General features: G+C 43.8%; 1 long non-coding RNA gene across 2 annotated transcripts in view; it reads right to left on the bottom strand.

Moving 5' to 3' along the window:
- LOC138760738 (uncharacterized) overlaps window positions 1–12,137 on the bottom strand; it is an 83,001-nt gene that overhangs the window by 69,583 nt on the left and 1,281 nt on the right. The window lies entirely within an intron of this gene.

The raw sequence follows: 12,137 nt of genomic DNA on the forward strand, positions 1-12,137 counted from the left end.
TGGATATGGTGCGTCTAAGGGTCCCTTTCTGTGCCATGTATTTCTGTGATCATGATTCTAAATTACAGCGGTAGCTCCATTTTCAGAGTCATTATTTCTAATTTGAGGATTAGGAAGTTTTTACACAAAATTATGGACTTTCCTTTTATAGAAGGTTGACAGTCCAGTAACTTGTTTTACATTTGTTTCTGCAAACGACACTGTTGAGTAGAGCATTCTGATTAAGTTCGCTGTTCTTCAGCGACTTTGAACTTAATTTTACTTATTTCTGAAATGACTGCCACTAATGGTTGGTTGGACCAGGGAAACCTTCAGAAATCTGAACTCCCTGGTTAGTGGAGCCAGTGGCTGGTTGAACAATCTTTTAAAGAGGAAGTCATAATTTCTTGTCTCTGATCTCCATTAGGGTGTCTGGTTTGCTGCAAAGGAACTGTATTATCTGACCTCATAGTGATGTGATTTTGTTTTTCTGTGGTAATGAACTGGTCCTCTGACAATGTAGAATATTGTTTGATTAAAAACACTTGGTGACTGTAAAAGTAATATTCTTTAAGTTGGAAATCCTGCAAAATTCTTGCTTCTTCAGCATTGGTAATGCCTTCACTTTGATGAAGAGAGAGAAAGTGGAAGTGTCACTCAATTTTGCTCTATGTTTCTAGTTACAAACACATTTTAAAAGGATGCTTGTGGGGTATTTGATGAAGGCATATTATAACTGTACTTTCAATAATGTACATGTTTGGAAAACTCAATTAGCATAAACTGGAGATGGAAAGATTGAAATCCACAGAGACTAATCAAGTAAATGATTCAGAAGTTTTAAAAAGCTGCAGAAATCTGTGCTTTCAATTTTTCTCTGTGAAACAAGCTTTCATTTGAACTTTAATATTATTGTACCTAATTGATGATAAATGTGTTTATTAAGTTAATGTGACTACATTACATTGTATTTCCTTAGACAGGATGAAGGAAAAGAAACCTATGAAAGATGAATAGTGTTCTGGGAGTTATAATCAAGAGCTACTTGGCCTCCACATGTTATTGCTTAAGATCCTTTGAGGAATTATTACACAGAGTTCTAAAAATGTTGATATGCAGTGATTCTGGGTGCTCTTTATAAATGAAAATATTTTTCACACCAAATAGGATGATGTAAACTATCTTAACACTGCATTGTAATTTTCTGTGCCATCCACAATCTTTAGAATTTGTAAGCAAGTTTTGGCATTCTGGTGAATGTTGACTGTTGCATTGCAACAAAAGACACATTTCCCTTTCCTTTTATACATCATTTAGAAGCATTTCCTCTCATAGTGAATATGGTCTTTCATGAACTCTGTGAAGCTATGCATTCATCATTGCTGATGTTTAAAATGTGCTGAAGTTTTGGATTCATTGGTATCAATGACTACCTTAAGTTTCTTCTGTGCAGGAGTTGATGCTACGCGAGTGAGATGCTGCACTTTGAGTGAGGGATGGGTCAGAATCAATCGATCATCTTCATGACAGAGCTGCCGCTAGAAGTATTTTGCATGTTATGAGCCCAGAGGACTCCAAAACCCAGCAGTAATAGATATTCACCAAGACAAATGGTTATTTAAACAAAAGTTGCTTTTAGTTATCTTTAAACAGGAAAATAGAATCAAACTTTAATTTATTTCTGTTGACTTACTTAACTTAACCCCATTCTAATTCTAAGTGCATGTGTATGTAATGCATGTGTAATTTCAGAAAAGTTCTTTGGTTCACAGACCAATCTCACTTCTCATTCCTCCATGTTCACTGGTTGCAGGCAATTCTTATACTGTGCATAGAATTTTACATGCATAAAGTTCACTAGGCTTTGGTGCTTGAAAGGTAAATGGTTACCGCTCAGGAAAGTTCATGTCGGTTTTCAGAGAGAGATTTGTTATTCATTTTTAATCAGCCATTTCAGTGTCTTGCTAACGAAACATGCCTCTTCAGGGTTCTCCAGATGATAGCCTCTTTCTTTCAGGTCACCACAGAGTTCCTTTTTGTTTCACTTATTCCAAGTCCTCTCCTCTTGCATGAACTACAAGGCCTTTGACCAGGCTGTCTTCCAAAATGGGGCATTCTACAAGCTTGCGAGCTTGTCCTGTTCTAGTCCCAGCTGCTGTCTGCTGGGTCTAACACTGACAAGTAATCTCTATGTGTGTGTGTGTGTGTGTGTGTGTGTGTGTGTGTGTGTGTGTGTGTGTGTGTGTGTGTGTGTGTGTGTGTGTGTGTATCTGTCTGTCTGTCTCTCTCTTTCTGAGAGAAAAGCCTGTTTGACTCTCTCTGCTTGCAAAACCACATGACACACTTAGAACAGCAGCAGCTCCGACATACTCTTTCAACTGTTGCCTTTTGTAAACAACAATCCTTTAGTGAAATCTCTTGAGAACTCTTCAAAGCTGTTGCAAAAGCTCTGAGTCCCCGATAGGCCTAGCATTGGGCAGAGCTCCAATATTTCAAATAAGATCTGTCTTAAAGTGTTTTTATGTAACCTACTCTAACAAATCTTTCCCAATTTATCTATATGCTCTGTCACATGCACTTTAAATGTTTAAATTGTAGAATGAGTTTATTGAACACCACAACCTCTGATTAAAAAGGCAAAGCATGAAGAAATGTTGGATCTTCACTTGTTTTTTTTCTGTGACTTGATTGACATATAGAATAGATATGAATGTATTGAATCAGAATCAGGATTTATTGTCATGGAGAAGTCACGAAATTCAGTGTTTTGTGGCAGCGTCATAGAGCAAACATTCATATTATAACCATCTTACAACATTACTATAAAAAATAAAATAACAGTAACAATAACAATAGCAATAACAGGGCACGAAGCCGTGTCATTGGTTCATTGATTATTCAGGAATCTGATGGCAGCGGCGAAGAAGTTGTCCTTGTGCCACTGAGTGCTCATCTTTAGGCTCCTGTATCTTTTCTCTGATGGTAGCAGAGTGAAGAGGGCATGGCCTGGGTGGTGGCCGTCTTTGAGGATCGAGGCTGCTTTATTAAGACACCGCCTCATGTAGATGTCCTTGATGGAGTGAAGTCTGGTGCCTCTGATGTCCCAGACTGAGTTAACAACCCTCTGGAATTTATTATTGCCCTGAGAGTTGGCGCCTGCATACCAGGCAGTGATGTAACCAGCCAGAATACTGTCTACAGTCTACTGTACACCAGTAGACGTTTATGAGAATCTTTGGTGATTTAATGAATCTCCTCACACACCTCACAAAGTATAGCCACTAGTGATCCATCTTTGTGATTACATCAGCGTGGAGGCTCCAGGACAGATCCTTGGAGAGGTTGACACCCAGGAATTTAAAGCTCTTGACCCTCTCCACTATTGAGCCCTCGATAAGGACTAGGTCGTGTTCACCTGACTTCCTCCTGAAGTCCATAATCATCTCCTTGCTTTTGCTGATGTGGAGCGCAAGGTTGTTGTAGTTACACCATTCAATGAGCTGATCTTTCTCCCTCCTGTACGCTTCCTCATTGCTGCTTGTGATTCTGCCGACAACTGTGGTGTCATCAGAAAACTTGGTCACACAGTCATGGGTGTGTAAGAGGCCTAATCACATGTCCTTGGGGTGCACCTGTGTTGATAATCAGTGAGGAGGGAACATTGTTTCCATTTCTTACTGACTGTGGTCTTCTAATGAGAAAGTCAAGGATTCAGTTGCAGAGTAGGGTACAGAGGCCTAGAGTTTGTAGCTTCTTGATCAGGACTGAGGGAATAATGGTATTGAAAGCCGAGCTAGAGTCCATGAAGAGCAGCCATATGTACGAATTGCTGTTTTCAAGATGATCCAGAGCTGAGTGGAAAGCCAACGATATTGCATCTGCTGTGGAATGATTGTGAATTGTAGTGGGTCCAGATCTTTACTTTTGTATGTGTTAATTCTGGTCACGACCAGCCTCTCAAAGCATTTCATCACAGTAGAAGTTAATGCTACTGGGTGGTAGTCATTGAGGCAGCCTTCACTACTCTTCTTGGGTACTTCTTTTGAAGCTGGTGGGAACCTCTGACTGGCTCAATGAGAGGTTGAAATTGATCATTTGGTTTAGTCAGTGAGAGATTCATTCCATGGAATTGGTACTACTACCAAATTTCCCTGAAATTCGAATTATTTGCATTGCTATTATTGGCTCCACAGTGTCTATTCTACAGTTTTCATCGAAGTTCTATTATTTCAAGCACGTCTCTTCTAATTGGTACCAAAACAACTGCTGATGACGAAAGGAAGGGCGGAAGGAGAGAAGCCGATCATACTCATAGGAATCATCATTTCAAACATACACGTTGATGAAAATTCAAGCAACTAATGCTCAGATCATGATATAAGAATCAGATTTGATTTCTCTCATATTCTGTTTTATATATTTGATGTATGTGCACAAAGGGAAGGTGAATGGACAAAAACATGGTAGATGCAATACAATGTGGAAAAATGTGAAGTTATCCACTTTATAACATAAAAATAGTGTTGTTAAATAGTTAGAGACTATATAATACTTATTTACAAAGGAATCTAGATGTCTTCACACACTGAAGGCCAGCATTCCTGTCAGTGAGCAATTAGGATGGTTGATAGTATCCTGGTTTTTATTTCAAGTAGAATGAAGCACTGGAGCAAAAGATATCTTATGGCAATTATGTAGGACCACACCTAAAGTACTCATGCTGTTTCTGATTCTTTCTCTACACTTGCCATCGATGGCAACAAAGGCTCACTGGCACGATGACAGATATGCCACATGAGGAGAGATTGACGAGACAAGGTCTATATTCTCCAGAGAGTACACGAATAAGTTATAGTCTCAGAGAAACTAACAGAAATCTTAAGGCATGTGACAGGCTGGATGCAAAAAAACATGTTTCCCCAATCTGAGGAGCCTAGAACCAGTCTTTGAATAAGGGTAAGTTAGTTAGTACTGAGACAAAGAGAAAGTTCTGGAGCGAGAAGATAGTGAAGTTTTGAAATTCTCTCCCCAGAAGTTCTGGAGACTCAGTCATTGTTAGTTCTCTTGACTCGCCAAGGCAAATAGCGCCTTTGGAAGACTACACAAAAGAGTCTGGAAAAACAACCAACTGAAAAACCTCACAAAGATAAGCGTATACAGAGCCGTTGTCATACCCACACTCCTGTTCGGCTCCGAATCATGGGTCCTCTACCGGCACCACCTACGGCTCCTAGAACGCTTCCACCAGCGTTGTCTCCGCTCCATCCTCAACATCCATTGGAGCGCTTACATCCCTAACGTCGAAGTACTCGAGATGGCAGAGGTCGACAGCATCGAGTCCACGCTGCTGAAGATCCAGCTGCGCTGGATGGGTCACGTCTCCAGAATGGAGGACCATCGCCTTCCCAAGATCGTGTTATATGGCGAGCTCTCCACTGGCCACCGTGACAGAGGTGCACCAAAGAAAAGGTACAAGGACTGCCTAAAGAAATCTCTTGGTGCCTGCCACATTGACCACCGCCAGTGGGCTGATATCGCCTCAAACCGTGCATCTTGGCGCCTCACAGTTTGGCGGGCAGCAACCTCCTTTGAAGAAGACCGCAGAGCCTACCTCACTGACAAAAGGCAAAGGAGGAAAAACCCAACACCCAACCCCAACCCACCAATTTTCCCCTGCAACCGCTGCAATCGTGTCTGCCTGTCCCGCATCGGACTTGTCAGCCACAAACGAGCCTGCAGCTGACGTGGACTTTTTACCCCCTCCATAAATCTTCGTCCGCGAAGCCAAGCCAAAGATAAGAAAAAAAAAGAAATCTACTCAGATAGAGAATGGTGTTGAGATAGGAAATGATCATATTGTTTAAGAATGGCTGAACAGTCTCAGAGCTTAAAGGGGTCCACTTATATTCCTTACTTTGTTGAAAGCAATTAATGTATTAATCAGGTTGAAAATAGAGTGGTTAAAACTTATTCAAAATGGACTGAAGATCAGAATAATGAGAAATATGATCAGATACCTGATATTTGCAGTATATATCTGTGCAATAAACAATATTGATTTGGGTAAAATTATATCCTGGAATTTTATTCCCTTGGGTTTCAGAGAATTTCAAATTATAAGAGGTAGAGTCCATGACAAGTCGCTATTGTGTCTGTCCTGTGCGGGAAATACATTTGATAAATTATGTAGCCTTTGCTTTTCCAGTTCAAGTGGTTTAGTGCACAGATCTATTGAATACAGCACTTTAGAGGTGTTCTGCAGAGGCAACAATGATACGATGTCAGATTTTCCTTTAACATCGTGGTAGAAAACTAAATAAATCAAAATCCCATTTCTTAGTCTTGAATTTTAAGATAATTCGTTGAAGAGTTCAACAATGACAGTAAGTCTTACTTAAAATTGTCAAACACAATGTCAGAGTTGCAATAGAGCACTGGAGGCTTAAATTATTTATAGAAAATAACTGAATTATATTATCTGACCTGTCATCATTAAGAAAATGATTAGCACTTGGATTTAGGATTTGGAAGAGTTGCAAAGAAGTTAACCCATCAACCACAGGACTGTGTTTAAATTTTCAGAGTGAGATACATCATAATAAGTGATACATTCTGAACGAAAATTAACAAGTTTCTTCCAGATTTGATAGGCCTGGAATTGGAAGTTATTTTGTATTTTGAAAGACATTTTCTTCTTTCCTATCTCTGTTTGGATAACTATGGAAAATTGTCAGAGTAAACTTGAGGATTCTACGGTTAATAAGCACAACAAGAAATGGAGACCAAACTACATGAATACATGCTGTTTAAACATCGTTATTGCAAGAAATAAAGACTCTAACAACAACTCGTGCAACTCACTGGTCGTTCAGCCTTAATTATCTACTTAACTGGCTATATTTTGTGCGAACATAATACCTACTGTAGTGCGCTGTTAGACAGAATCAGACACACATAAGGTCAAGACTGTACAACAGGCTTTAATCCACAAAGACTTCCACAGAGCCAGGCTGGCTGTAGCTGCAGTAACTCTGAGTGAGACTTCGAGAGGCCGGCGCAGGCTTATATCCCGGAGGGTGATTGACACCCGACCGGGTGGGACTTGATCCATTCAAGCCGACTAATTGACAGCTGGCCAGGTGTTGTCCTTACACTCCTGTAGGTACAGAGGTTGTCCCCTGCAGTTGGCCAGTGGTACACTCCTGCAGGTACAGAGGTTGCCGCGTGGGCAATAAGAAGGAATCGCACCCACTATACAAATTACAATATTTACAGATTGAGACGATTCGGCGGCCGCCGGGGTCTCTGTGACCGTTGTGGGACTGGCTCCTGGTCACTGGTCGGAGGGGAAGTGGGGGGACTGGTGGCAGAGGTCTGTGTGACTGGTGTGGTGCCGCGCAGAGGGGTGGCCGGGGGGGGCAGGGTCGACGTGAGAATCGTATTGGATGGGTGGGGGGGGGGCAGGTTCGTCCCCCAGAGGTGAAGTGGGCCCCTGGTTGTCAAGAAGGTCTTGCATGCCCCATAGTTGCCTGGGGACGGGGATGTATGCCCGGTCAGTGTCGTCCTGCGCTGAAGGATGTGTAGTGTGGAGAGGCCGCAGATTGGCCAGGGATAGTAGGTTGGCACGCTGTGTAACATGAGTGGACGTTGGGGCTCCCTGAAGGCAAGGGTGACACTCTGCAGGTGTCTCTGGAAACTCCAGGCCCAGGAGAACTGGGGCAGAGAGTTTGGGCATGACCAGGAGCCTGAACCCTGTGTTTGTCTCCCCCACTACAGTTATATCGGCCGAGCAGCGCCCAAGGGTATCAACAGTCTTATCCTTGGTGGTGAGGGCAATCGAGCAGGTGGTGGGGTGGACTTTTAATCTCAGGGAGTGGGCCATGCTCGGGTGAATGAAGCTATCGGTGCTGCCACTGTCGAACAGGCACTTTGTTACCTGCCCACTGACTTGCACATCCATCATAGAGCGCCCAAGGTCGTGAGGGATGTCCCTGGTCAGAGTGGTGGCAGCCAGGATCATCTCGGGGTCGGAGTCATTGCTCTCTGGCTTTGTGCGATGATTTATGGCATCCAGAGGCGTGAGGAGCATTGGTAGGGTGGCCTGGTCATCGTCCATGTTGACCTCGTCGACTTCGGTTGTGGGGTGCAGTTGTGGCAACCGATGATGTCTGGAGGCATGGGGTGCATCAGTGGGGTGGCCTGGTCATCACCCATGTTGACCATGTCGTCCCTGTCATTGTCGGGGGTCCGCAGCGTGGCTGGCCTTCCCCAGCCATGTTTGTTGCGCCAGGGGACATGTCGTCGTTGTGGCCGGCAGAACTGATGTCATTATATCAATGAGAAGTGACGTCACGCTGTGAGCCGGAAGTGATGTCACTGTAGTTCTCGGCGAGTGGCGCTGGCGAGGCCGGGGGATGATCCAGGTGCTTGGGGCACACACTGCGATCATCGCTGGTGGGGTCGGATGCTGCACCGTCGGGGTTGGGGAAGGTGGAAGTTGTAGTGGGGACAATGGCGCCACCCGGCATGCACATGTGGAGGGGTCCACAGGGGAGGTGGGGAGGTTATAGAGGGCCGCTGAGCTGCTGGCTGGTTTTGAGGGGCACACTTTAGCAAAGTGGCCTTTCTTGCCGTATCGGGAACAGTACTGGTTCCTAGTCAGGTAGTTTTGGTGCGATCGTGGGTCTGACCCACACCAGAAACCACAGTACTTACAGGGGTGCCAGGCGCCCACCGCAGCGATGTTCTCCTCCCCAGCTCAGTCTGGGGCTGCAGCTGCAGTGTGAGAGGTCCATGAGGGAGCCTGGGGAAACCTGGAATCGAAAACTTCGACGTGCAGGGCTGCAGCTTCCAGGGTTCGGACCACTTCCACTGTCTTGGTCAGGGTGTAGATACTATCGTCCAGCAGCTTCTGCCGGATGGCCCTCGAGCAGCCCTCAGATGAAGGCATCCCGGATCAGCCTCTTGACCTCCTCTGTGCCTACCCCAGGTTCAGCCAGACACAGTTGGGCCAACTCTCGCAGGTGTCCCAGGTAAGACTCAGCCGTCCCCCTGGGTTGCTGGGCTCGGGTATTGAGAAGGTACCTTGCACAAACCACATTCATGGAGGGCTTGTACAAGTTCTCAAGAGTGTCTATTGTGCTCTTGTACGTGGAGCAGCCTTTGGTTGCCTGGAAGCTGTGGGGACCCAACTTCGACTGGAGTAGGACCAGTCTCTTCCGATCGGAGTCCAGGATGCCGCCTGCGTGCGCCTCAATGATTGCCTCGACGGTGTGCTGCCAGATCTCGAAGCGTGTCTGGGCTTCCAGGTGGCATGGGTCGACTTTGAGGCTGCCTGCGCTCAGGAGTTTTTCCATGGCAGCTGTGGGAAAATTTTGTGGATTAAATTGTGGTGCGCCATTAGCCAGAATCAGACACACACAAGGTAAAGACTGTACAACAGCCTTTAATCCACAAAGACTTCCACAGAGCCAGGCTGGCTGTAGCTGCAGTAACTCTGAGTGAGACTTCGGGAGGCCGGCGCAAGCTTATATCCCAGAGGGTGATTGACACCCGTCCGGGTGGGGCTTGATCCATTCAGGCTGACTGATTGGCAACCAGCCAGGTGTTGTCCTGCCCCCTTACACTCCTGCAGGTACAGAGGTTGTCCCCTGTAGTAGGCAAGCGGTACACTCCTACAGGTACAGAGGTTGCCCCCTGTAGTAGGCCGGTGGTGTACCACCATACCTACCTCTATAGGATATTTGAACTTCTGTAGTACATTTCACCAACAATGACAACCAGTTTTCACACAGCAAAATGCCATGAACAGGTAACCTGTGAAATGCTGTTGATTGACAAATGTTTATTGTCCAGGATATTGGAGAGAGATCCTTAGTATTTTATTTTGTTCTGGGATATGTTACTATCAACATACAAGGGCAAATAAGATTTGGGTTACAACTTGTGAAAATAAAATTAACTGATATTAACTGTTAGTTGTGGCTGTGAGGAAGAAAGCTCATGTGGGAAACGAACACTAAACATTGGGCAGAATAGTTGTACATTAAACAAAAATGCACCTCTTTTTAGCAGGACACAGACAATAAACTAAATAAATAACTGGAAAAAAAAATAAGGCAGCAAATGAAATAAGATCTATCTTTGTATTTTCATGTATGTATCTCAGTTTGAAATGGTTGTAGGTGAATTGGGTGCAACTGGGCAGCATGGGCTTGAGTGTCAAAATGGCCTGTAACTGTGCTGTATGTCTAAATTTAAAATTTAAAGTTATCTGCTGTGCCTCACAGTTATTAGCCTGCAATGTTAAGGAAGAAAGTATATATGTTCACACAAAATACAGCCAGCCAAGTAGATAACTAAGTGAGTTGCAGAAGTTCTTGTCAGAGTTGCTCAAATAAACTATAAACCATTAGGCTGAGATGTTGCCTGTCCCCTCATGCAAGTGCAGGGTAAGATTTTGAAGATGATTATAATAGTTTTCCCCTGGGTCCAGGCTCACTTCTTCTTTGGCTTGGCTTCGCAGACGAAGATTTATGGAGGGGGTAAATGTCCACGTCAACTGCAGGCTCGTTTGTGGCCGACAAGTCCGATGCGGGACAGGCAGACACGGTTGCAGCGGTTGCAGGGGAAAATTGGTTGGTTGGGGTTGGGTGTTGGGTTTTTCACTACACTAATTAAAAAGAACACAAGAAATAGGATCAGAAGTAGGCCCTCTCAAGCCTCCTCTGCCTTTGAATAAGGCTGGTTGATCTTTAACTTCAAGTACATATTCCTACCCTATCCCCATATCTCTTGATTCCCTTAATAGCCAGAAACATAGAGATACAAATTTTATGCACGATCAATGACTGAACCCCCAAAAAACCTTTGAGATAGAATATTCCAAAGAGTTACCACACTGAATAATGATATTTATCCCTATTTCCAACCTGTTATTTTGAGACATTTACCTTTAACGAGACAATCAGAGTTGGACACAATATTCCAAGTGTGGCCTTTCTAATGTCTTGGATACCTTCAACATGATCTCCCAATACTTGTATTCAATGCACTGACTGACATAGCTAAGTGTCCCAAAGGCTTTCTTCACTACTCTACCTATCTGTGCTGCTATCTTTAAAAATCAATGTAGCCCTTGGTCTCACTGCTCCCTAACTCCCTTTAGGGCACTCCAGCTATCAGGGCAAATCTTGCACTGACTCAATTTATCCAAATACAGCACCTCACAGTTCTTTGTGTTGAACTGCATCTGCTATTCCTTAGCCCATTTCCAGATCAGATTACAAACCCAAGTAATCTTTTTCAATGTCCACTGTAGCACAGTTTTTGTGTCATCAGCAAACTTACTTTGCCATAAATATTCTTGTTCAAATCATTAATGTATGTTACAAAAACCCAGGGCCCTAGTACTGAACCTGAGGCTCATGCCACTATTCCAGTTTGAAACCACTCTGTCTTCTATCACTGAGCTAACTTTTTATTCATTTGGCTAGCTGGCCTCCAATCCCATGTGCCCTGACCTCTCAAACCAAAACTTACCATGTGGGACCTTATCAAAACACTTTAGTAAAATCCACATAGAACCATAGAACATGACAACACAGAAAACAAGCTGTCCTTCTAGTCTGTACCTAATTATTAATCTGCTTAGTCATTGCACCCAGTCCATAGACCTCCATACGCCTCATCTATATACCTGTCCAAATATTTATTAAATGTTAAAATAGAACCACTTCACCTAGAAACTCCCTCCACACTCAACAGGCTTGCTCTCATTTGTCACCTCTTCAAAGTTTATAAGACATGATTTCCCATGTATAAATCTCTTCTTAATTTCCACTGGCCATTGAATGTTGATATTCTCTCTCAGAATCCTCTTCAACAGTTTCCCTAACACTGACATCAGGCTGGTCTTTAGTCACCTGGATTATCCTTACTGCCCTTTTTAAATAAAGGCACCACATTTACTATCCTCCAGTCCTCTGGAACATTTCACCTTCTCAGCAATGAGCTTAAAATTCTGTCAAGGCCCCCACCTGTCCTACCTGCTTTCCTGTGGTGCAGCAAGCAGACACAAAATATAGAAAAGACCGTAATCCACTGTTGTACACCAGTAGTAGGATGGATGGCTGCACATGTGACTGGTCCAGGAGGAG

Source organism: Narcine bancroftii, chromosome 4, assembly GCF_036971445.1.
Source record: "Narcine bancroftii isolate sNarBan1 chromosome 4, sNarBan1.hap1, whole genome shotgun sequence".
In the NCBI taxonomy this organism is placed as follows: Eukaryota; Metazoa; Chordata; class Chondrichthyes; order Torpediniformes; family Narcinidae; genus Narcine; species Narcine bancroftii.